Below are 22,889 nucleotides of genomic sequence, written 5' to 3'. Positions count from 1 at the left end.
TACTACTGAGAATTGTACTGTGGTAATTACCAAAGCAAATCACTCATGGGGGCCTATCTTTGCCCTCATAGTAGTTACTACCGTGTGCTTTGGTTTCCAGAACCCCAGTTTCTCCTTTTCCAGAGAGGCAAATGGCATTTTGAAGCCACATGGTGCACTGGAACCCAGCATAGCCATCAGGAATCAGTGTTTAGTGTTTCTGTCTGACTCTGAATGGCAGAGGACAAAGGAAATGATGGCCTTTTATATCATTATATGATCATTAAAGCTTCCCATTAAAGCTAAAATTGTGAGGGCTGAGATTTTCAAGACATTTCTGTGGTTTGATTTGGAGTCCCCTGAATCATGAAGTTGGAGGTAACTTCTGCTGCCCTTTGCCTCTGCTTCTCCCCCTCACAGCCAGCTTCCTGGTACCATCCTGATGTGTCTGCCCACCTCTTCTAGAACACCTCATGTGACCTCTTCCATTCTTTAACAGGCCTATTTATTAAAACATTCTTTCTTCTATTGGGCCCATGTTGGTTTCCTTTTGCCTTTTGCCCAGTGTACCCATTTATGGCCTATAGCTGTACCAAATAACTCTTTTCTTTTTATAAAATATGGTGATTCAGATATTTAGAGGCAGATATTAAGTCTCAGAACATCTCTTCTACAAACTAAATTTTAGATTTAGCAGGCACCTGGCATGTCACCTCCACTTCTGGTGCTGGGAGCTTGCCTTTAGGAGGTACCCTCCATCAAAAAGGCAGGAACCTTCTGTGTTGTACTCACCACTGTGTCCCTAGCTCCTAGCATGGTGCCCAGTACACAGTGGGGACCAGTGCATATTTATTAACTAGGATGCAATTGCCCTTTGGAACTGAATTCGAAGTGGCCCATACTTAGGTATTTGCATGTTCTCCGTAATTGGCACTGCCTAGTCTTGTGATCCACCCCAGGTCCCCACCTAAAAACAGTTAATGTTTTCTGTCTCACATTTGTTCCAGAGCAAGACACATAAATAGATAAATAAAACAAGCTAATGATTCATGCACTTGAAAGGAGTTGCTTCCATAAGTAACAAATTTTGGTGCTTAACTTAAATTGTACTTCGTTTAGAGTTGCAGTGGAAAGGAGGAGGTAAATGCATTACAGAGAAAAAAGGATATTAAACGTAGAGATGGCTTTCCTTTTCCCTCTCTACTCAAATGCATGGAGTCACTTCATCAGATGCGTCTCTTCATGTGAGCACTGGCTGCAGGGATGAAAATGAAGCCCTGGTAGCAATAAGAAATTCCTCTCAAGAACGAAAAGGAGATGTGGTTGCCTTGCCGCTTGTTACATACCAATCATCTTGTTACCTAGAGGCAGCAAATACGGGTTTTCGTGGTGTGTATTCACTATAATATTCTAATGTTCTGGCTCAGTTTAAAATGCATAGTTTTGTATAATGTAATTATCAACACATTTGTATCATTTTTCTGTGGGAAAAATGTAGGTAATTATATCTGTAAGAAATTGCAAGTTATATCCCCGGCTTTGTCGCTCAGCTCTGTAGCCTGAACGTATTACAGTGCTAGCTCTCGTGAAAGAACACTCCATGTTTATAAAAAGTTCAGGATGTAGTCTGCTCTCTGAAAAATTAATGGGGTACCTTATATGGATATAAGCAGTCTTGCCCTGTCTTCTTGACATTTATCTTTCCTCCTTTCAACAGATACTTACTGATTCCTGCTATGTGCAAAGAAGTGTAGTTTTTTGTTTGTTTGTTTGTTTGTTTTTTCTTTTTTGAGACAGAGTCTCACTCTGTCGCCCAGGCTGGAGTGCAGTGGTGAGATCTTGGCTCACTGCAAGCTCCACCTCCTGGGTTAACGCCATTCTCCTGCCTCAGCCTCCCGAGTAGAGTAGCTGGGACTGCAGAAAGAAGTGTAGTTTTTAAGTAGGATTTTTCAAAGAAAAATCTCTAGTTGTAACATATAGGATCTATAGAAAAGCAATTATAGGAACATTGATAAACATCAGAATAACTAAATTTCTTTGTTTTTGGCAACTTTGATTTGGACATAATGTATTTCACGTATATTATGCAAATTAATTTTTAAAGTAGAGCCAGTCCTTCTAGGCAGGGAATTTCAGTTAATTCTTTCTTTCTTTGTTATGTCTCCCAAGAGTGTGCCTAATAATTAACTGGCAGATGATTATATAAAGCATTAAACTGTAAGTTAGAAAGTGCTGCAGAGAAGCTAACCCCTATTCTCCACTCCTTTCCTCTCCTCCAAACTCATATTTTGCTGTCTCTAGATATTTGCATCTTGTTAGAGTCCACAGGATGTATTAATTCGGCAACATTTTTTAGCCAGCTGCATCGACTAATTAATTGAATCTGTCATTCAACAGATATGCATTGGGCTCCCTGGTGTCTAGACTGGAGTGCTAGAGATGAAGAGAAGATAAAGCTCTATAAGAGATAGAGGAGCTTTACCTTTAATAAGCCTATAGACTGATGGTTCTCAAAGTGTGGCCACTCCTCAATATTGACACTGTGTGTGTGTGTGTGTGTGTGTGTGTGTGTGTGTGTGTGTACATGCCTATGCACTCTATGCAGGCTTGTAGCCCTGAAATATGTTAGAGTAGGAAATGGACATTCAAGATGATTAAAAAAAATTAATACCATGTTTTTAAGAGCAGTTTTAGGTATATAGAAAAATTAGGTACATGGGTACATGGAGAGTACAGAGGGTTCCCATCTACCCTCTCTCCTATTACTACCATCTTGCATTGGTGTAATACGTTTGTTATAATTGATAAACTATTATAAATATATGATTATTAACTAAAGAAGTTTATAGCTTACATGAGGGTTCACTCTTGGCGATGCACATTTCTATGGGCTTTGACAAATGCATAAGGTCCTGTATCCACAATTACAGGATTATACAGAATAGTTTCTCTGCCCTAAAAATTCTTTGTGCTCTACCTATTCATCCCTCCCTTCTTCTCCACTGACCCCTGAAAGCCACTGATCTCTTTACTGTCACCATATTTTTCTATAATATATTGCTAGAATCAAAAGCTAGTCTTTTCAGACTAGCTTCTTTTATTTAGCAACATACATTCAAGGTTCCTCCAGGTCTTCTTGTGGCTTGATAACTCATTGCTTTTTATTGCTGAACAATATTCCATTGTCTGGATGTACCACAGTTTGTGTAGCTATTCACCTTTGAAAGGACAGCTTCATTGCTTCCAAGTTTTGACAATTATGAATAAAGTTTCTATAAACATTCATGTGTAGGTTTAAAAACCTTATGTGGACATACATTTTAATTCATCGCTGGATCATATGGTAAGACAATTTTTAGCTTGTAAGAAACTGCCAAGCCATTTTACATTCCCACCAACAGTGAGTGAAGCTCCAGATCCTCACCAGAGTTGGGTGGCGTCAGCATGCTGGGTTTTAGGCAAAATGGTGCAAACTGGTATCTCATTGTAGGATGATTTTTTTTTTTTTTGTATTGTAGGATAATTTTACAAGTCAACTGAGGTGCTTGAGTATCATAAATGCACCGCACAGGTAGGCAGGAGTGGAAAGTGATGGCATACTAATGCATTTCGTTTCTGGGCCCCGCACGTTTCAGAAAATACTTTTCATCATCATTTTTACTCATTAAGTTAGATGTTTTCAGTCAAGAGTCAGACAGCTGATGAGGCCCCCTCATCAGCTGTCCTGTTCATATGGAGCTCTTTTTTTCTACAGCCTCTGCTTCACAGCTCCTCCGTTTGAAAGCACTGGCCCAGTTGGAATTTTCATCTTCTTGTCAGTGTGGTGAGATTGCAGTTGATCTGCCCTCAGGGGGAAACATCTCCCTGTCAGGTGTATCCTAGTATCATTTTGGACGGTACTGCACCCAGAATATTTGTTTACATAGACACTCCCATGCCGTTTTCTCAGTTGGGTTTGACTGGGTGCTCTGGTCAGTCAGTGTCAGCAACAGTTATGATCATCAGCTTCACTAGCTTTTCCTGTTTCAGGAAGATTTTTGCATCTTGGTGACAAAACCCAAAGACCCAATACAAGGATATCGCCACGTTAGAGGTAACATAATCATTTTGCAATCATGCCTCATCTCGAAAGCCTGAAGAGCTATTATCATATGGTAAATCTTACGGTAAAGCCTTTCTTTATCTAGTAGATATTTCTCTCAGTGTTGCTTTACTCAGTTTTATCTCATTAATATTAATGATAATATTAGTTGGGAAAGAGGCTGGAAGGTCTTGTCTAAGAGTTCTTTTGAGTGGAAAATATACTGTTTTTTCTTTGATTATATGTTTCTTTCTTTTTTTTTTTTTTAAAGGGGGTGGTGGCTTTGAGGGTAGATATTGAAAGGGTATTCTAAGCTAGAGCTGTTCAGCAGAAATTTTCATGATGATGGAAATATTTTGCCCTGTTCCAGATGGTGTCACCAGTCACACTTGTCTCTTGAGCCCTCCTGGGTTCAAGCGATTCTCCTGTCTCAGCATCCCAAGTAGCTGGGATTACAGGTGCCCACCACCACAACAGTCACACTTGTCTTTTGAATACAGCCAGTGTGACTGAGGAAGTATATTTTTCATTTTATTTACTTTAAATTAATTTCAGTAGCCCCAGGTAGCCAGTGGCTGAGAAGTGTAGGGGAGCACATGAACTACTTGTTGACTGTGCACTCTTTCCTTTGCCAGAATGATAGAGATTTTATGGAAGGTGCTAAATTAAACTGGATAAATCTTTGGCCTATTATTTTCTATCATGGAATTTGAAATGGTTTGTTTCTTGATTTGATTTTCTGTGTCAAGTTTGGTCTCTACATGGGTGGATATTGTCTGGGTAGAGCCATTGAAGTAATTCCCTCTGCTCTGGAGAGACTTCTGAGTTGGAAACCAGCGAAGTCACATGATTGACAAGTGTATTAGGATTGCTTAGGTTGTGCTGTGACAACAGATTCTTTTTTTTTTTTGGAGATGGAGTTTTGCTCTATCTTCCAGGCGAGAGTGCAGTGGCACAGTCTCAGCTCACTGCAATCTCTGCCTCCTGTGTTCAAGCAATTCTCCTGTCTTAGCCTCCCAAGTAGCTGGGATTACAGATGCCCACTACCATGCCTGGCTAATTTTTATATTTTTAGTAGAGACGAGGTTTCACCATGTTGACCAGGTTAGATCTCAAACTCCTAACCTCAGATGATCCACCAGCCTTGGCCTCCCAAAGTGCTAGGATTACAGGCATGAGCTACTGCTCCCGGCCAACAAATTCATCCTAAAATATCAGCGTCTTAACACCCCAAAGGCTCATCTGATGCAACCAGGCAACTGTGAAGAGCAGTCATCCTCCAGGCAGTCACTCAGCTATCCTGGCTGTTTCCATCTTGTATCTTCATCATGGAAGCCACCAAAATCCCTGCAAAAGAGAAACAGAGAGTGGAAGGTTGCACACCAGCTCATAAATGTTTAGATCCAGAAATGACACAGTCCCTTCTGCTCACACCCCATTGGTTGTACATGACAGATGGCCCTGCCAACTGCGAGAAGGCTGGGGAATGTGGAGGAGCCCATGGGTCTTTGGTAAGTAGTAAATGTCTTTTCCATACCCAATCCTTAGCACTCAAAAAATTTAAATACATTGGAATAATTTTGAAATTTTAAGCTATTTCCATTATGCCACTTAGAAGTAATTTGGGAGGTGTGCAAAATATTTTATTTCTAGGTTTTAGTCTCACTTTGAAATGTAATCAAATACCCTATTTCTCAGTAATTTTCACTTCCATTTCATTTTGAACATTTGGTGGTACAATGCTAATTTACCTTGAGATCTTTTGGGCACAGGTGCTCATAAATAAAAAAGTTATGGTAATAATTTCATTATCTAGATGAACAATTTTTAGTTCACATCTTTTGGGATGTGAACTGAAATACAAATGGAAAGAGTATTGTGCACAATTCTCTTCAGCATGTACTGAATTAGAGTATTACTCTGACATTTTATTATTTATTTATTTATTTATTTACTTTTGAGACAGAGTTTCACTCTTGTTGCCCAGGCTGGAGTGCAATGGTACAATCTTGACTCATTGCAACCTCCACCTCCTGGGTTCAAGTGATTCTCCTGCCTCAGCCTCCCGAGTAGCTGGGATTACAGGAGCGTGCCACCACACCCAGCTAATTTTTGTATTTTTAGTAGAGACGGGGTTTCACCATGTTGGTCAGGCTGGTCTCGAACTTCTGACCTCAGGTAATCCACCCGCCTTGGCCTCCCAAAGTGCTAGGATTACAGGTGTGAGCCACCGCGCCTGGCCTACACTGACATTTTATGAGCACACTCATTTGTTTTGTTTATTTTTAGTTTTGTAAAACCCTTGTACTATAGACCCTGGGGAAAGAGCAGTGTTCATTCATAATGACCAGATTTAAAGTGGCAGACATGGAGAAACCACCTATGTTTTCCTAAATCTCCTCTCCCCTCAGCTATCATTTTTAAAATCTGCTTTCAAGGGGAACTTACAAGGACGTACTTTCTGTCATTATATCCCAGATTTCTTTAGTCCTAGAAATCACCAGGGAATTTGTCAAAAGTGCAGATTTCTTGTTGCCAGTGAATCTGAGATAGGGTCTAAGAATGTGTATTTTATTTAACAAATGTTCCTTGATGATTTTTAAAAACATCGGCGTAGTTTGGGAACTTCATCTTATTTTAAGGTAATCAAGTTGGTTGAGTGGTGGGGAGTAGGATTCTTGTCACATAAGTAGGTTAATGATGAAACACCAGCTAGTATCCTTGATGAAGAACGGTTGATGAACGAGGTTGTATTTCATCAGCTTCCCAAACTTTAGTTTTTACTCTGCCATTTTCACAATTTTTGCAACAGTCTCATACTATTTATACAGTTATTTATTTAGTATTTTTTCATTCACATAAATCAACTTATTTGAATTTGAAATATGTGAAATCATGACTTTACCATTAAAAAAGTCTGTGTGTCACTTATAATAATTTTAGATACTTCTTGTGGAGCAGGCACCAGATTTGAGGCACATGGTGTAAAATAATTCATTATGCTAGTGTAAGAAGCTCTCATGCTTCTAAAGTACTAGCTGATGGATTTGTTGACTGAGCTGTGTGTGCCATGTGAGCTTGAGACAGGCAAACATGCTTGCCCAGATTCAAGAATTTCCGTTCAATTTTCAGCCATTGGTCGACTTAAATCAGAATGTTTTTGGTAATGGTAATACATACTCAGACTTGATAATAAGTGGTCATACCAACCGTAATTTGTGAATTTACTCATGTGTTAGTCCTGCCTTGAGCTACATGTATCCACCTTTGTGTTTATGGTGAACACATACAAAAAACACTGTTTCAAATAGCCATTTTTTTTGGTCGTTTTTCACAAGTACTACGTCCATTCACCATGACTTTTGTCGCAGACAAGATGCTCACTATACCTATCATTAGGTACATGTGTGTAATGTGTCCAGACAGGGAACATTTTCTGTGTTTCATGGAAGCTTCAGTGAGGTAAATTTAAATGTATGCACTGTTGACATCTTTGTTAATTTGAAATAATACGTAATAATTCCAGCTTAGCTGACAGCTACCCCCTTTCTATTTTCCTGTATTTACCATTATTCTAACACCCTCCCTTGACCTCACTTTCCCCTCAGTTACCTCCGATTATAACAAAATTCCTTGAAAGATGATTTGTCTTCTCCTACATTTTATTAACCTGCTGTGGTCTGGCTCTGTACCCTTACCAAGGGTACCAGCGACTTCCACTTTCTTCAATGCAGTGGTCAGTTCTTGGATCTCGTCTTACTGACCCATGGCAGTTTTGGACACAGAGGGCCACTTGCTCCTCCTGGAAATTTGTCCTCTTCTTGCTTCCAGGACCCTCCCCATTGCCTGAATTTCCTCCTCCCCTCTTGGTCCCCCAACTCTGCTTCCCAGTTTCTTTACCTCCTCAGCTCCTTTTTGGGCTGGACTCAGAAAAAGAGAGTGCAATCATGACAAAGACAAATGTAGAGGGAGGTTCGTAGCCTAATTTATATAAATAAACAATTGGAAACAGTAGGAGAAAGGTTAAATAAATCATAAAAATGTTCGTATAGTAGAATATTGTGCAACTGTTGAAATCTATTTTCTAAGAAAAATTGATGACATTGGAAATATTTATGATCTTTTGTTTTATTAAAGTAGGGTATACAACTGTGTATACAATAATATGATTTTGTAAAAGATCGTATATACACACACACACACACACACACACACACACACACACATAAATGCATAGACAAAAGACCAGTATAAATGTAGCTGGGACTACAGGCACATGCCACTATGCCCAGCTAATTAAAACTTTTTTTTGGTGTTGTTGAGACGGGTCTCACTATGTTGTCCAGGCTTGTCTTAAACTCCTGGGCTCAAGTAATCCTCCCTACCTTGGGTTCCCAAAGTGTTGGGATTACCAGCGTGAGCCGTTGTGTCCAGCCAGTGTTGGGATTACCAGTGTGAGCCATTGTGTCCAGCCAGATGTTAACTATTTTAAAACATTCTAAAGGGAACATGTGTTACTACTGTAAAGAAAACAAATTTTAAAAAGAATAAAGCAAAACCTGCAAAAATCTGAGAAAGACCTCAGATGGGGTGGATTTCCAGGGAAGAGTATGGCAGGGGGCCAGTTGGGGAAACATCCCAGATTTTTCTGAATCACATCTTTTGATTAAAAAAAAAATCAAATTGGCATGAACTTCAAGTATATTGTGCACATTTTCATTCTAATGTGAGAAGAAAAATCCGTGTGGAAAAACTACATTTTTCTGAGTGTTCACTATCTTAGAATATTTTGCTCCATTTCTTTAATGCAAGTAACTGAAAAGTTCTTTACCACCTCCACACACTGTGGAGAACACAGCACGATGAAATGCATTCATCTCATCCTTTCTCCCACGTTTCTGTGTTACTAGTGAGGCAGGAAGAACGGGGGTTGGCTTAGCCTTTCCCAGTTCCCCCCAGCTGACTTTCACGTCCATTCCATTGTCGGCACTGCTACCCCCGTGGACTCTTCTATGGAGGAGGCTAGGATAGTGGCTATTTGGTTTTTCTAGCCTCCGTAGTGGAAATGACAAGGGAGAAGGAGGTAGAAGTGGCTTTTGGGTCAGCGGGCGAGAAGTGAAGCACGTGAGAAGATGTGTGCAGCTGTACCTGTGAGTTTACTAAGGCTGGTGGGAGGCACCATCACAGCATGTGCCTCACAAAGGACAGCATGACTGTGGCCTGGCCCGGAGGGGATGGGGAGGCTGGGTGCAAGGGTTCCTGAAGATTCCCCGAGGGGAGGGACTTAAGCTGGGTGTGAAGGGATTAATGGGATTGGGTAACAGCTGCCTTTCCCAAGTCTGATCCTTGCGATCTGATCCTTGAGATGTTTATGGGGCTTCTGTGAACAATAAGTTTGAGAACTGCTGTCTGTCATATCCCTGTCTTTGAAACTCACAAGTCACATTTACATCTTAAAGGCTCTGAGAAGTCCTGAAGTTAAAACAAACAAACAAAACCACCTATTTAGCTATCAACTACTTAATTATGTTTGTAACTCAGAACTTCCCAAAAGTATCTGGCCACTGGGGCCCTCTTCGTAGGTATCAACTGTAAGGTTTCAGTGGAGCCAGTGTTTCGCGGAACACATTTTGGGAAGCGCCAGGTTAGCTGAAGAGCAGAGGGTGGCAGGAATGCACAGATCACCTATTTCTATGTGTGGCAATATGCAAAGTGAGATTCTGCCTTGTTTTCCTGCACCTGGGGCTGGGGAACGAAGCTGAGGATAAAAGATACTGAGCTCCTCATTTCCTAAGCTTGAGGAAGTGCGGGCGGAGGGGGCCAGCCACCTCCCTGCAGGTCTTACTGAAAAGTGTCACTTTAGAAAAGGGGCCCTGCCACCAACATGCCCCCAGTGCTCCCTCCTCCCCTGCAACTTCTGGGACTGTAAGGAGATGACGGAAAGAAGCGGTGTGTGTGGGTTTTGTGTGTGAGGTCAGCAGCTTTTTGGGGGGGGCAGTGTTCATGGACAGAGGGAGAGGCAGTGGATGCTTCTCCTCCCCAAAGTCAAGGGAGGGATTCTAGAAGGATCATCTGTAAAGCTGGGGGCATCTGCTAGAGGGGAGACTGGTATTTCATTTTCCTGGAGAATGTCTCAGCCGCTGGACTTGCTGCCCCATCTCTGTGCTCCCTGAGTAGAGGAGAAGGGAATGGGAGAGGGTGCAGAGGGGACAGCTATGAGGACGAGCTCGATGAATTTTCGGTCAGCCCATACAGTGACTCTGAAGGTTGCTGAACTTGAGTGCGCTGTTGCCACCCCACCAGAAGTCTGCTGGTGAGGCCAGGGGACCCCTGCAAATTGTGAGTGGTGGAGGCTGAGGAACTGGGGGTCGAGGTGGACACAGCTAGAACTGAGTGGAGAGGAGACTCTGGCAGAACCCTTCAAGGACTGCATTAATGCTGAGAGTTGGGGCACCTGCCCCCCAGAGGCCCTGGTGGCCAGACAGGGTTAGGTGGATCAACAGTAGCTACTAAGAGTAAAGGGGCTGCAGTCCTGCTCCCCCGTGCCTCCTGCCTGCCCCAGCCCCAGCCCCAGAGGAGCACGGGTGGAAAGGAGGCGCAGGTGGGAAGGAACCCTTCCATTCTGTGCTGTGACCATCACGGGTGGTGGTGATGCAGTACATTTGGGGAGAGTTTTGGGGTAAAAAAAATTCCCTAAACTCATGCCGTATTTTTAGCTGAATAAGACAAGATTTCTTTTTAAAAATAGTTCATAATGTTTTTGTTATGAATGAGATTTCTTAATGTCATCTCCATGCAGCACTTCTGTATCAGCCAGGCCTCGTGGTGTAGTTTAATCTTAACGCTGTCAACTCTATCAGTTTTAGGTTCTAGTGGAAAGAGGCTTTCATCAAATCATCCTCTGTTTGGACATTCATGAATGTAGGGCTGAAGTGTCCTGGAATGACCTATGGCACGACAGAAGTCCTGATTCACTCTTAGTGTCTATGGGACTTTTTCCCTTGGGGGCCCACGGTGTGATGCACACACATGTTTACATTCAAAATTAGATTGTATATTTTACAAATACATACAAGAGTAGATGATAACAAACACCATGAACTGCCATCTGGCTTGGGAAGGAGCCCATTAACAAACACCATCAAGAGCCCCCTGTGGACGCCTGTCTCTTCTCATTTCTTGTTTTCTCCGCCCCAGGGTTACCTGCTATCCTGAATTTGGTGCTGCAAATGCATATCACTGTAATACGCTTTGAGTAGGACAACTTTTCCAGGCAACTATGCCCAGTTAAATAGATGAGAGCTCAAAATACCACTTCCTGACCGAGGGTAACGTAATCCCTTTCCTACCAGGGGTCAGGTCAGGAGGCCTCTGAGGTGGTTTTCCTGGCTAACCTTCCCTTTTTCCATCGTGCTGGCCCTGTGAGGATTTTTGTGGAAGGACAGGGTCACTAAAGCCTGTGGAGTTGCTGATGTGGCAGAATCTTCCAGACAAGTGACTCCGGATGGCTCTTCATAGACTGGAAGTGGCCCATGCTGGCCCCTGGGCGTGTGGCATCTCTCTCCCAGATGGTCAAAAGGCTTGTGGCCTGGCTGTGTCCTGAGGATTCATTACTCAGGTAGGGCACAGCAGGGCCCAGGTATGTGCTGGAGGAGGCTCTCCAGTGTGCTCTGTGTCCCCAGGTCCCTGACAGAGAACATTAAGCACCCACGGAGTAAGAAAACTCAGCAAGCACTATTTTTATATGGTCTCAAACCACATGTATGATCTTCTCCTCATCAGGGCTCAATTTATTATTGCAACCCTTCCTTCTTGCTTACCCATAGTGGAACAGAAAGCTAATTACTGACTTTTCCTTTTATCTCAAGTTCTGATACTAAAATGTCGTAGTTGAGGTAGCTAAGAGGAGGCAGATGGGGTGAATCTGCATGTCTGGAAGTGTTCTAGGTATTACACAGAAAAAGAGATTTTTATGGGAGACTCAGGGTTAAATAAACTAAGCTCATTAACCAACCACAACTGCAGGACCTCACAGAGACTTCAGTAGGCTAACATTTATTGTGATTATCCTAGAGTGAAATACACATATGGAGGTTGTCAAAGTCATTTGACCATGGAAGTTTAAAAAATGATACATCTTATGAAGCCATGAGCTCAGGACATACTTTGGGATTGGCTGGATTAAAACATTTGATTTTCCTTACATTTTCACTTTGTTATGTTGGCTTTCTAAATGGCTGCTATTGGCACTGACAAGGAATGGTGTGTGTGTGTGTGGGTGTGTGTGTGTATATGTGTGTGAGTGAGAGAGAGAGTAAAAAACTGGATCTTTTACAAGCTATTTAATAGTCTATCAGTCTGTATATTATAGAAAGCTCATTAAAGGCATTTCCCCCCGCCAAAGTATTCTGTTTTTCTAGTATCCAAATTTCCCTACATTCTCCAAATCTTTTTTGTGCCAAATAGATTAAAAGTTAATTCCATTAAAGAATGTAGAACTATAGGCTGGGCACCGTGGCTTACGCCTGTAATCCCAGCATTTTGGGAGGCTGAGGTGATCAGATCACTCGAAGTCACGAGTTCAAGACCATCCTGGCCAACATGGCGAAACCCTGTCTCTACTAAAAATACAAAAAATTAGCAGGGTGTGGTGATGGGTGCCTGTAATCCCAACTACTCAGTAGGCTAAGGCATGAGAATCACTTGAACCAGGGAGGCAGAGGTTGCAATGAGCTGAGAGTGCCATTGCACTTCACCCTGGGTAACAGAGCAAGACTCTGTCCCACAAAATAAAAATTAAAAAAAAAAAAAAAAAGAAAGAATGTAGGACTACAAAAGGAAGTTAGAAAAATGCCTGTTTGTTTTTCCATTGCAACCGTCCCCAGGGGTGTCCATTTATGAATGGACTCTTTTGCTAATGGTCTAGGGCTTTTGACAGATTTGTAGTTCTGGTTCTGAGATGAGCAAGCCTGGGAAAGTGCCTGTAATGACTGTGGGGGAAGGCACAACTGGCAGATAAAAAGCAAGGTGATAGAACAAAAAGAGGGGCTGGGCGCCAGTGTATATTAGAGTTGGGGGAATTGAAGTTCTGTAGGCAGGAAACACACATCACATTTATTAGGATTAGAAGAAAACTTGGTTGCCCTCTGTGTTTGAAATCTCAGTGACCTGGCCTACTGAGTGTGTGTGACCTGCGAGGCTGAACAAAAGTCATAGGTCCGGTCCTTCATTTCTCTGTGTTTATCACACTGGTTGCCTTACTGATTGAGATTTTGCTTAGTGAATTACCTACTCTGATGATAATGGCAGGGAATAACAACTATTAAAAGTGATTTTTTTCTACAGATATTTGAGGTTTGATTCAAAAAGAATAATCTTAAATGTGTTGAGTTCAATATGGCTGCCTGTAAGTGTGTGAGACAAAGGGAAATGGCGTTGTGTTGTTAATTCTTGTGGGCCGCTAGACTGTCCGGGTGGTTTTGCTGATTCTCATGTTGAGCTTATATTAGTTTACTCTTCCAAATGCCCATCTTTCAAGTGGCCCCCAAATGTGGTGCCAAGGCCCCATCCTACAGCAGTTAGAATCCATTTCTTTCCTTCCACTTCTGCTTACCTAGTATGGAATCCTGTGGGCTTTTGCTATGGGGCACTGCAGGGCCATTTGAGAGGATTGTTGAAATGGCTGGAGGCTTGAGCAGAATGTCCTCCTTTTTCCTCCTATCATTTACTTATTTATTAATTTTTTATTCTAAAATTTATTTGAGTAAGCAATGTAATTAGGATAGCCAAAGCAATTGTTTTGTGTGTAAGATTTTTGTAAACCACTTTAATGAGGGATGATTTGCATGTAAAAAGCTGTACATATTTAATATATACCACTTGATGAGTTTGGGGATAAGCATACATCTTTGAAACCATAACCACCATCAAGGCCATAAACACATCAATCTCCTCCTGAAGTTTCTTCTATCCACATTATTATTATTATTATTATTATTATTATTATTGTGTGTGGTAAGAACACTAAACATAAGATCTACCTGCTTAGCAAATTTCAAGTATTCAGTACAACACTGTTAAAAATAGGCACTGCGCTGTACAGTAGTAGATCTCAAGGGCTTGTTTATCTTGCATAAATGAAACTTTATACTCTTTGACCATCACCTCCCTATTTCCCTCTCCTTGCCAGCCCCTGGAAATTACCATTGTACTCTCTACTTCTGTGAGTTTGGCTATTTTAAATTCCACATATAAGCGAGATCATGCAATATTTTTCTTTCTGTGTCTGGCTTATTTCACTTATCAGTGTTCCCAGGTTCATCCATTGCTGTTGCAAAATAGCAGGGTTTTTTTTTCCTTTTTTAAGACTGAATAATCTTCCACTCTATCTCTATATACCGATATCATATTTTCCTTATCCATTCATCTGTCAATGGACTTTAGATTGTTTCCATATTTTGACAATCGTGAATAATGCTGTAGTGAACATGGGAATGCAGGTATCTCTTTGACATACTGATTTAATTTTCTTTGGATATATAGCCAGTAGCGGAATTGCTGTATCATATGGTAGATCTATTTGTGATTTTTGAGAAATGTACATACTTTTTTCTCAGAGTTTCTGTATAATTTGCATACCACCAACAAGCCTTCTTGTTTCTCTCCATCTTTGTTTCTCTACACTTATCTTGAGTCTTTTTAGTAATAGCCACACCGAAAAGCATGAGGTGATACCTTCTTGTGGTTTTGATTTGCACTTCCCCGGTGATCCGTGATGTGCAGCCCATTTTCATATACCTGTTGGTGGCTTGAATATCTTCTTTGGACCAATATCTGTTCAGCCCCATTGTCCATTTTTTTTTTTTTTTTTACCAGGTTATTTGTTCCTTTTGTATTTTATATATCAGATACATGGTTTGCAAATATTTTCTTCCATTCCCTACATTGACTTTTCAGTTTGTTGCTTATTTCCTTTGGTGTGAATACATTTTTAGTTTGATGCAATCCTATTTGTTTTTTATTTGTTCTTTTGTTGCTTGTGCTTTGACATTACATCTAAAAGTTCACTGCCAATGTCAATGTTAAGAAGATTTTTCCTTATCTTTTCTTCTGGGAGTTTTATAGTTTTATAGTTTCAGGCCTTAAGCTTAAGTCTTTCATTCATTTTGAGTTTTTTAAAAAGTAATTTCAATTTTTTTTTATTTTAGATTCGGGGGATACATGTACACATCTGTTACATGGGAACACTGCATGATGCTGGGGTTTGGGGTATGAATGATCCTGTCACCCAGGCAGTGAGCACAGCACCCAAGAGGCAGTCCCTCAGCCCTCACCCCTTCCCTTCTTCTCTCCTCCAGCAAACCCCAGTGTCTGTTGCTCCTATCTTTGTGTCCATGTGTACTCAGTGTTTAGCTCTCACTTATTTAATTCTCACTTATAAGTGAGAACATGCAGTATTTGGTTTTCTGTTCCTGCGTTAATTCATTTAGGATAATGGCCTCCAGCTGCATCCATATTGCTGCAAAGGACATGATTTCATTCTTTTTTATGGTTATGTAGTATTTCATGGTGGATATATACCACATTTTATCAAATCCACCATTGATGGGCACCTAGGTTGTTTCCATGTCTTTGCTATTGTGAATAGTGCTGTGATGAATATGCAAGTGAATGTGTCTTTTTAGTAAAACAATTTATATTCCTTTGGGTATATACCAAGTAATGGGATTGCTGGAATTGAATGGTCTGTTTTAAGTTCTTTGAGAAATCTTCGAACTGCTTGCCACAATGGCTGAACTAATTTGGATTCCCACCAGCAGTGTATAAGCATTCCACTTACTCTACAGCCTTGCTAGCATCTGTTATTTTTTGACTTTTTAATAATAGCCATCTGACTGGTGTGAGATGGTATCCTCATTGTGGTTTTGATTTACATTTCTCTGATACTTAGTTATGTTGAGCATTTTTTCATGTGTTTGTTGGCCACTTCTATGTCATGTTTTGAAAAGTGTCAGTTCATGTCCTTCATCCATTTTTTAATGGGGTTGTTTGTTTTTTGCTTGTTGAATTGCTCAAGTTCCTTATAGATTCCAGATATTAGGTCTTTGTTGGAGGCAGAGTTTGAGAATATTTTCTCCCACTCTGTAGGTTTTCTACTCTGTTGATAGTTTCTTTCGCTGTGAAAAAGCTCTTTAGTTTAATTAGGTCCCACTTGTCAATTTTGCTTGTGTTGCAATTGCTTTTAAAGATGTAGCCATAAATCTTTGATCTTTACCAAGGCTGATGTCGAGAAATGTATTTTGTAGGTTTTCTTCTAGTATTTTTATAGTTTGAGGTCTCACATTGAAATCTTTAATCCGTATTGAGTTCATTTTTGTATATGGTAAAAGACATCTCCTGTCATTTTAAACACACACATACACACGTGTGTACATGCACATGTGCACATGCACACGCACACACACACACACACAGAGGTGTAGGGGGCTAAGCTCCAGCTGAGGATAAAATGGGAGACATTCTGATGACTTGACAATCAACTCAGCCTCTGGTGGCCTACTTATTTCGCCCATTTTCCTTGTCGTGTTTTCTTCGTTATTTAACGTGGGCAATGTCTAAAGTGGTTTCGTTCATAGTCTTTAATCAGTCAACATGTAATGGGGTGATTTTGATGGTCCCAATTAGGCCTGGGAACTTGGAAGGAGATTTGTCAATGAATGAGACAAGGTCCCTGCCCTTAAAAGCCTCACCATTGAGTGGGTAAACTTGTGATTAGCCATGGAGGTCTTTTGTGGAGAAAGTGAATTTTGAGTGTGAAATAAAGGGAGGAGAATAATTCAAGTATTAGGAAAGTGGAAGTATTGGCATCTGATTTTTTAAAACAGGGTCCCCTTTTCTATATTGCAGGCATTCTGTTTATGACTTCATCTTTTGTAATCCCAATTGTCCTAATCTGTAGTTTTAAGTAGTTGGGTATTTCCTTTCACTCTTGATCGATTTTCACTCGAGTTTCAGTGGCATCCATGACTAAATTTGCATTTAAAGATGGCTAAATCAACGGAACTGTGTGAGATTCACATGTTAGCTCAGGACAAAATGCAGAGTGCAATGTTATAAAAGGGGCTTTGAATAAAATGCTTATATTTTTGTCCTTCCTTTTTGTGCATTAGCGCATTACCTCAGAGGAACCAAGGTTGAAGGGAAGCATATCACTGAGATGGTGTGCATCCTCCATGCCAATTATTTAGTTGTATATAAATTACATAACCGTAATAGGATTGTGGACAAGCATTACTTATTAAGTAATTTTTTTTAAAAAGGAGGCCAAAGGAGTATATATTTTGATGTATCCAGATGTGATCCATAATAGGTGCAAACAGGAAAAACTGTAGGAGTTAAAAGCTTGGAGGGTCTATTTCTATTCTAGTTGTAACCCAAAATTGGTAAACGTGTAGTCTTTATTGTTCTTGCTTGGAAATTGAATGAAAAATTTTTTTTGAGCCAGATTTAACATTACAGTGATGGACAATTAACTTACAATAAGGTTCTGATTAAAGATATTTTGAAAAATTTTATTATTTTGGGTTGTTGGATCCTTGAATCTACCCCTTGCACCAAAATCCCAAGCCTATTCATCTTCCAAAGCCTTCTGATATGTAGTTAGACCTGGGACATCTTCTCAAATTTCCCTGAGGCTCTTCATTCTTCTCTTCTCTGTGCTACTTCACATTTTCATTGTTGCATTTTCCACAGGATAATATTTGGTTAAATCTCTTTCCTCCTCTCTAGGCTAATAAGGGCTCTCCTAGTATGTCTGCATCCCCAGGAGCTGGCTAGGGCTGGTACTTTGTCAGCACTTAGTTAATATTTGTTGTATTAAATCTGTTACTATTATAGCATTTGAAGCTCACTAACTCTAGCAGTATCTTGGAGATCTGTTATTTCATCCCACCTATGGCTTCAGAAGCCTTTTTAGCAGATATCTAAGATGAGGAAAAAGTGGTTCATATTAAAATAAAATTTCCCACAAGTAGAGAGAAATGTAATGATAAAGTCTTAAGCTCTTTCTTATTCTGTGAGATAGGTTGTTTTTGGGGGAGGGAAGGGAGGTGGTAAACTCTTGGTTTTTAGGAACAGGAGAAATATGAGAAATGCTTTTGACAAAGCCTGCCTGATTCACTTTGGAAGGTGGCTTTTCAGTGGCCTTTTATAATCTATTGCTAGTGGTATTTTTCCCATACAGGATTGTGACTACTGGCATAAATTTTACTTCTTGATAATGATAACTTGGGTGACACCATTAATATTGTCTTCCTTGCTCTGCTGAAAACAAATAGCATGTCAAGTGAGATGAATGGCAGGGGTTACGTGGGAAATAATGCTATTTGCCATACAAGCAGTGTTACAAGGATCCTTGCTAACCATATGCTTAGACAAAACATGCTTACAGCAGCTCATGGGAGAATATTCATAATCAGTTTATGGCTTCATGTTGATTCCAGATGTCACTGTTAATTCAGGAGTTTAATTTTTCATGTTATTAAACTGAGGTGTAGAGTTGAATATTCAGTCATTGCTATCAAAGGACTTAGTGGGGTATATGTTTGTGTGTGTGCACATGTGAATTGAAACATTAACTAATGTTCCCTTATGGAAAGGAACAGAATAAGCCCCATTATGTTACACATTTTCTTTTTTTTTAAAATTAATTTATTTTTTATTATACTTTAAGTTCTAGGGTACATGCGTACAATGTGCAGGTTTGTTACATATGTATACATGTGCCATGTTGGTGTGCTGCACCCATTAACTCGTCATTTACATTAGGTATATCTCCTAATGCTATCCCTCCCCCCTCCCCCTACCCCGTAACAGGCCCCAGTGTGTCATGTTCCCCTTCCTGTGTCCAAGTGTTCTCATTGTTCAATTCCCACCTATGAGTGAGAACATGTGGTGTTTGGTTTTTTGTCCTTGCAATAGTTTGCTGAGAATGATGGTTTCCAGCTTCATCCATGTCCCTACAAAGGACATGAACTCATTCTTTTTTATGGCTGTGTAGTATTCCATGGTGTATATGTGCCACATTTTCTTAATCCAGTCTATTACTGATGGACATTTAGGTTGGTTCTAAGTCTTTGCTATTGTGAATAGTGCCGCAGTAGACATACGTGTGCATGTGTCTTTATAGCAGCATGATTTATAATCCTTTGGGTATATACCCAGTAATGGGATGGCTGGGTCAAATGGTATTTCTAGTTCTAGATCCTTGAGGAATTGCCACACTGTCTTCCACAATGGTTGAACTAGTTTACAGTCCCACCAACAGTGTAAAAATGTTCCTATTTCTCCACATCCTCTCCAGCACCTGTTGTTTCCTGACTTTTAATGATTGCCATTCTAACTGGTGTGAGGTGGTATCTCGTTGTGGTTTTGATTTGCATTTCTCTGATGGCAAGTGATGATGAGCATTTTTTTCATGTGTCTGTTGGCTGCATAAATGTCTTCTTTTGAGAAGTGTCTGTTCATATCCTTTGCCCACTTTTTGATGGGGTTTTTTTTTCTTGTAAGTTTGTTTGAGTTCTTTGTAGATTCTGGATATTAGCCCTTTGTCAGATGAGTAGATTGCAAAAATTTTCTCCCATTCTGTAGGTTGCCTGTTCACTCCGATGGTAGTTTCTTTTGCTGTGCAGAAGCTCTTTCGTTTAATTAGATCCCATTTGTCAATTTTGGCTTTCATTGCCATTGCTTTTGGTGTTTTAGACATGAAGTCCTTGCCCATGCCTATGTCCTGAATGGTATTGCCTAGGTTTTCTTCTAGGGTTTTTATGGTTTTAGGTCTAACGTTTAAGCCTTTAATCCATCTTGAATTAATTTTTGTATAAGATGTAAGGAAGGGATCCAGGTTCAGCTTTCTACATATGGCTAGCCAGTTTTCCCAGCACCATTTATTAAATAGGGAATCCTTTCCCCATTTCTTGTTTTTGTCAGGTTTGTCAAAGATCAGATGGCTGTAGAGGTATGGTATTATTTCTGAGGGTTCTGTTCTGTTCCATTGGTCTATATCTCTGTTTTGGTACCTGTACCATGCTGTTTTGGTTACTGTAGCCTTGTAGTATAGTTTGAAGTCAGGTAGTGTGATGCCTTCAGCTTTGTTCTTTTGGCTTATGATTGTCTTGGCAATGCAGGCTCTTTTTTCGTTCCATATGAACTTTAAAGTAGTTTTTTCCAATTCTGTGAAGAAAGTCAGTGGTAGCTTGATGGGGATGGCATTGAATCTATAAATAACCTTGGGCAGTATGGCCATTTTCACGATATTGATTCTTCCTATCAATGAGCATGGAGTGTTCTTCCATTTATTTGTGTCCTCTTTTATTTCCTTGAGCAGTGGTTTGTAGTACTCCTTGAAGAAGTCCTTCACATCTCTTGTAAGTTGGATTCCTAGGTATTTTATTCTCGTTGAAGCAATTGTGAATTGGAGTTCACTCATGATTTGGCTCTCTGTTTGTCTGTTACTGGTGTATAAGAATGCTTGTGATTTTTGCACATTGATTTTGTATCCTGAGACTTTGCTGAAGTTGCTTATCAGCTTACGGAGATTTTGGGCTAAGACAATGCGGTTTTCTAAATATACAATCATGTCATCTGCAAATAGGGACAATTTGACTTCCTCTTTTCCTATTTGAATACCCCTTATTTCTTTCTCCTACCTGATTGCCCTGGCCAGAACTTCCAACACTTTGTTGAATAGGAGTGGTCCCAGAGGCCGTCCCTGTCTTGTGCCAGTTTTCAAAGCGAATGCTTCCAGTTTTTGCCCCTTCAGTATGATATTGGCTGTGGGTTTGTCATAGATAGCTCTTATTATTTTGAGATATGTCCCATCAATACCAAATTTATTGAAAGTTTTTAGCATGAAGGGCTGTTGAATTTTGTCAAAGGCCTTTTCTGAATCTATTGAGATAATCATGTGGTTTTTGTCTTTGGTTCTGTTTATATGATGGATTACGTTTATTGATTTGCATATGTTGAACCAGCCTTGCATCCCAGGGGTGAAGCCTACTTGATCATGGTGGGTAAGCCTTTTGATGTGCTGCTGGATTCGGTTTGCCAGTATTTTATTGAGGATTTTTGCATCGATGTTGATCAGGGATATTTGTCTAAAATTCTCTTTTATTGTTGTGTCTCTGCCAGGCTTTGGTATCAGGATGATGCTGGCCTCATAAAATGAGTTAGGGAGGATTCCCTCTTTTTCTATTGCTTGGAATAGTTTCAGAAGGCATGGTACCGGATCCTCCTTGTACCTGTGGTAGAATTTGGCGCTGAATCCATCTGTTCCTTTTTTTGGTTGATAGGCTATTAATTATTGCCTCAATTTCAGAGCCTGCTATTGGTCTATTCTGGGATTCAACTTCTTCCTGGTTTAGTCTTGGGAGGGTATATGTGTCCAGGAATTTATCCATTTTTTCTAGATTTTCTAGTTTATTTGCATAGAGGTGTTTTTAGTATTCTCTGATGGTAGTTTGTATCTCTATGGGATTGGTGGTGATATCCCCTTTATCATTTTTTATTATGTCTCTTTGGTTCTTCTCTCTTTTCTTCTTTATTAGTCTTGCTAGTGGTCTATCAATTTTGTTGATCTTTTCAAAAAACCAGCTCTTGGATTCATTGATTTTTGTTTTCATTGGTTTCAAAGAACATCTTTATTTCTGCCTTCATTTTGTTATGTACCCAGTAGTCATTCAGGAGCAGGTTGTTCAGTTTTCATGTAGTTGTGTGGTTTTGAGTGAGTTTCTTAATCCTGAGTTCTAGTTTGATTGCACTGTGGTCTGAGAGACAGTTTGTTATAATTTCTGTTCTTTTAAATTTGCTGAGGAGTGCTTTACTTCCAACTATGTGGTCAATTTTGGAATAAGTGCGATGTGGTGCTGAGAAGAATGTATATTCTGTTGATTTGGGGTGGAGAGTTCTATAGATGTCTATTAGGTCCTCTTGGTGCAGAGCTGAGTTCAATTCCTGGATATCCTTGTTAACTTTCTGTCTCATTGATGTGTCTAATGTTCACACTGGGGTGTTAAAGTCTCCCATTATTATTGTGTGGGAGTCTAAGTCTCTTTGTAGGTCTCTAAGGACTTGCTTTATGAATCTGGGTGCTCCTGTATTGGGTGCATATATATTTAGGATAGTTAGCTCTTCTTATTGAATTGATCCGTTTACCATTATGTAATGGCCTTGTCTCTTTTGATCTCTGTTGGTTTAAAGTCTGTTTTATCAGAGACTAGGATTGCAACCCCTGCCTTTTTTTTGTTTTTCATTTGCTTGGTAGATCTTCCTCCATCCCTTTCTTTTGAGCCTATGTATGTCTCTGCACGTGAGTTGGGTCTCCTGAATACAGTACACTGATGGGTCTTGACTTTTTATCCAATTTGCCAGTCTGTGTCTTTTAATTGGGGCATTTAGCCCATTTACATTTAAGGTTAATATTGTTATGTGTGAATTTGCTCCTGTCATTATGATGTTAGCTGGTCATTTTGCTCATTAGTCATGCAGTCTCTTCCTAGCATCGATGGTCTTTACATTTTGGCATGTTTTTGCAGTGGCTGGTACCAGTTGTTCCTTTCCATGTTTAGTGCTTCCTTCAGGAGCTCTTGTAGGGCAGGCCTGTTGGTGACAAAATCTCTCAGCATTTGCTTGTCTGTAAAGGATTTTATTTCTCCTTCACTTATGAAACTTAGTTTGACTGGATATGAAATTCTGGGTTGAAAATTCTTTTCTTTAAGAATGTTGAATATTGGCCCCCACTCTCTTCTGGCTTGTAGAATTTCTGCTGAGAGAT

General features: G+C 40.2%; 1 protein-coding gene across 2 annotated transcripts in view; it reads left to right on the top strand.

Moving 5' to 3' along the window:
* FRMD3 (FERM domain containing 3) overlaps positions 1 to 22,889 on the top strand; it is a 305,527-nt gene that overhangs the window by 35,979 nt on the left and 246,659 nt on the right. The gene's annotated exons all lie outside the window — the stretch shown is intronic.

The sequence above is a fragment of the Rhinopithecus roxellana genome, chromosome 16, assembly GCF_007565055.1.
Source record: "Rhinopithecus roxellana isolate Shanxi Qingling chromosome 16, ASM756505v1, whole genome shotgun sequence".
Lineage (NCBI taxonomy): Eukaryota > Metazoa > Chordata > Mammalia > Primates > Cercopithecidae > Rhinopithecus > Rhinopithecus roxellana.
The sequence above is the reverse complement of the archived record's forward strand: the minus strand, read 5'-3'. Positions and strand labels throughout refer to the sequence as shown.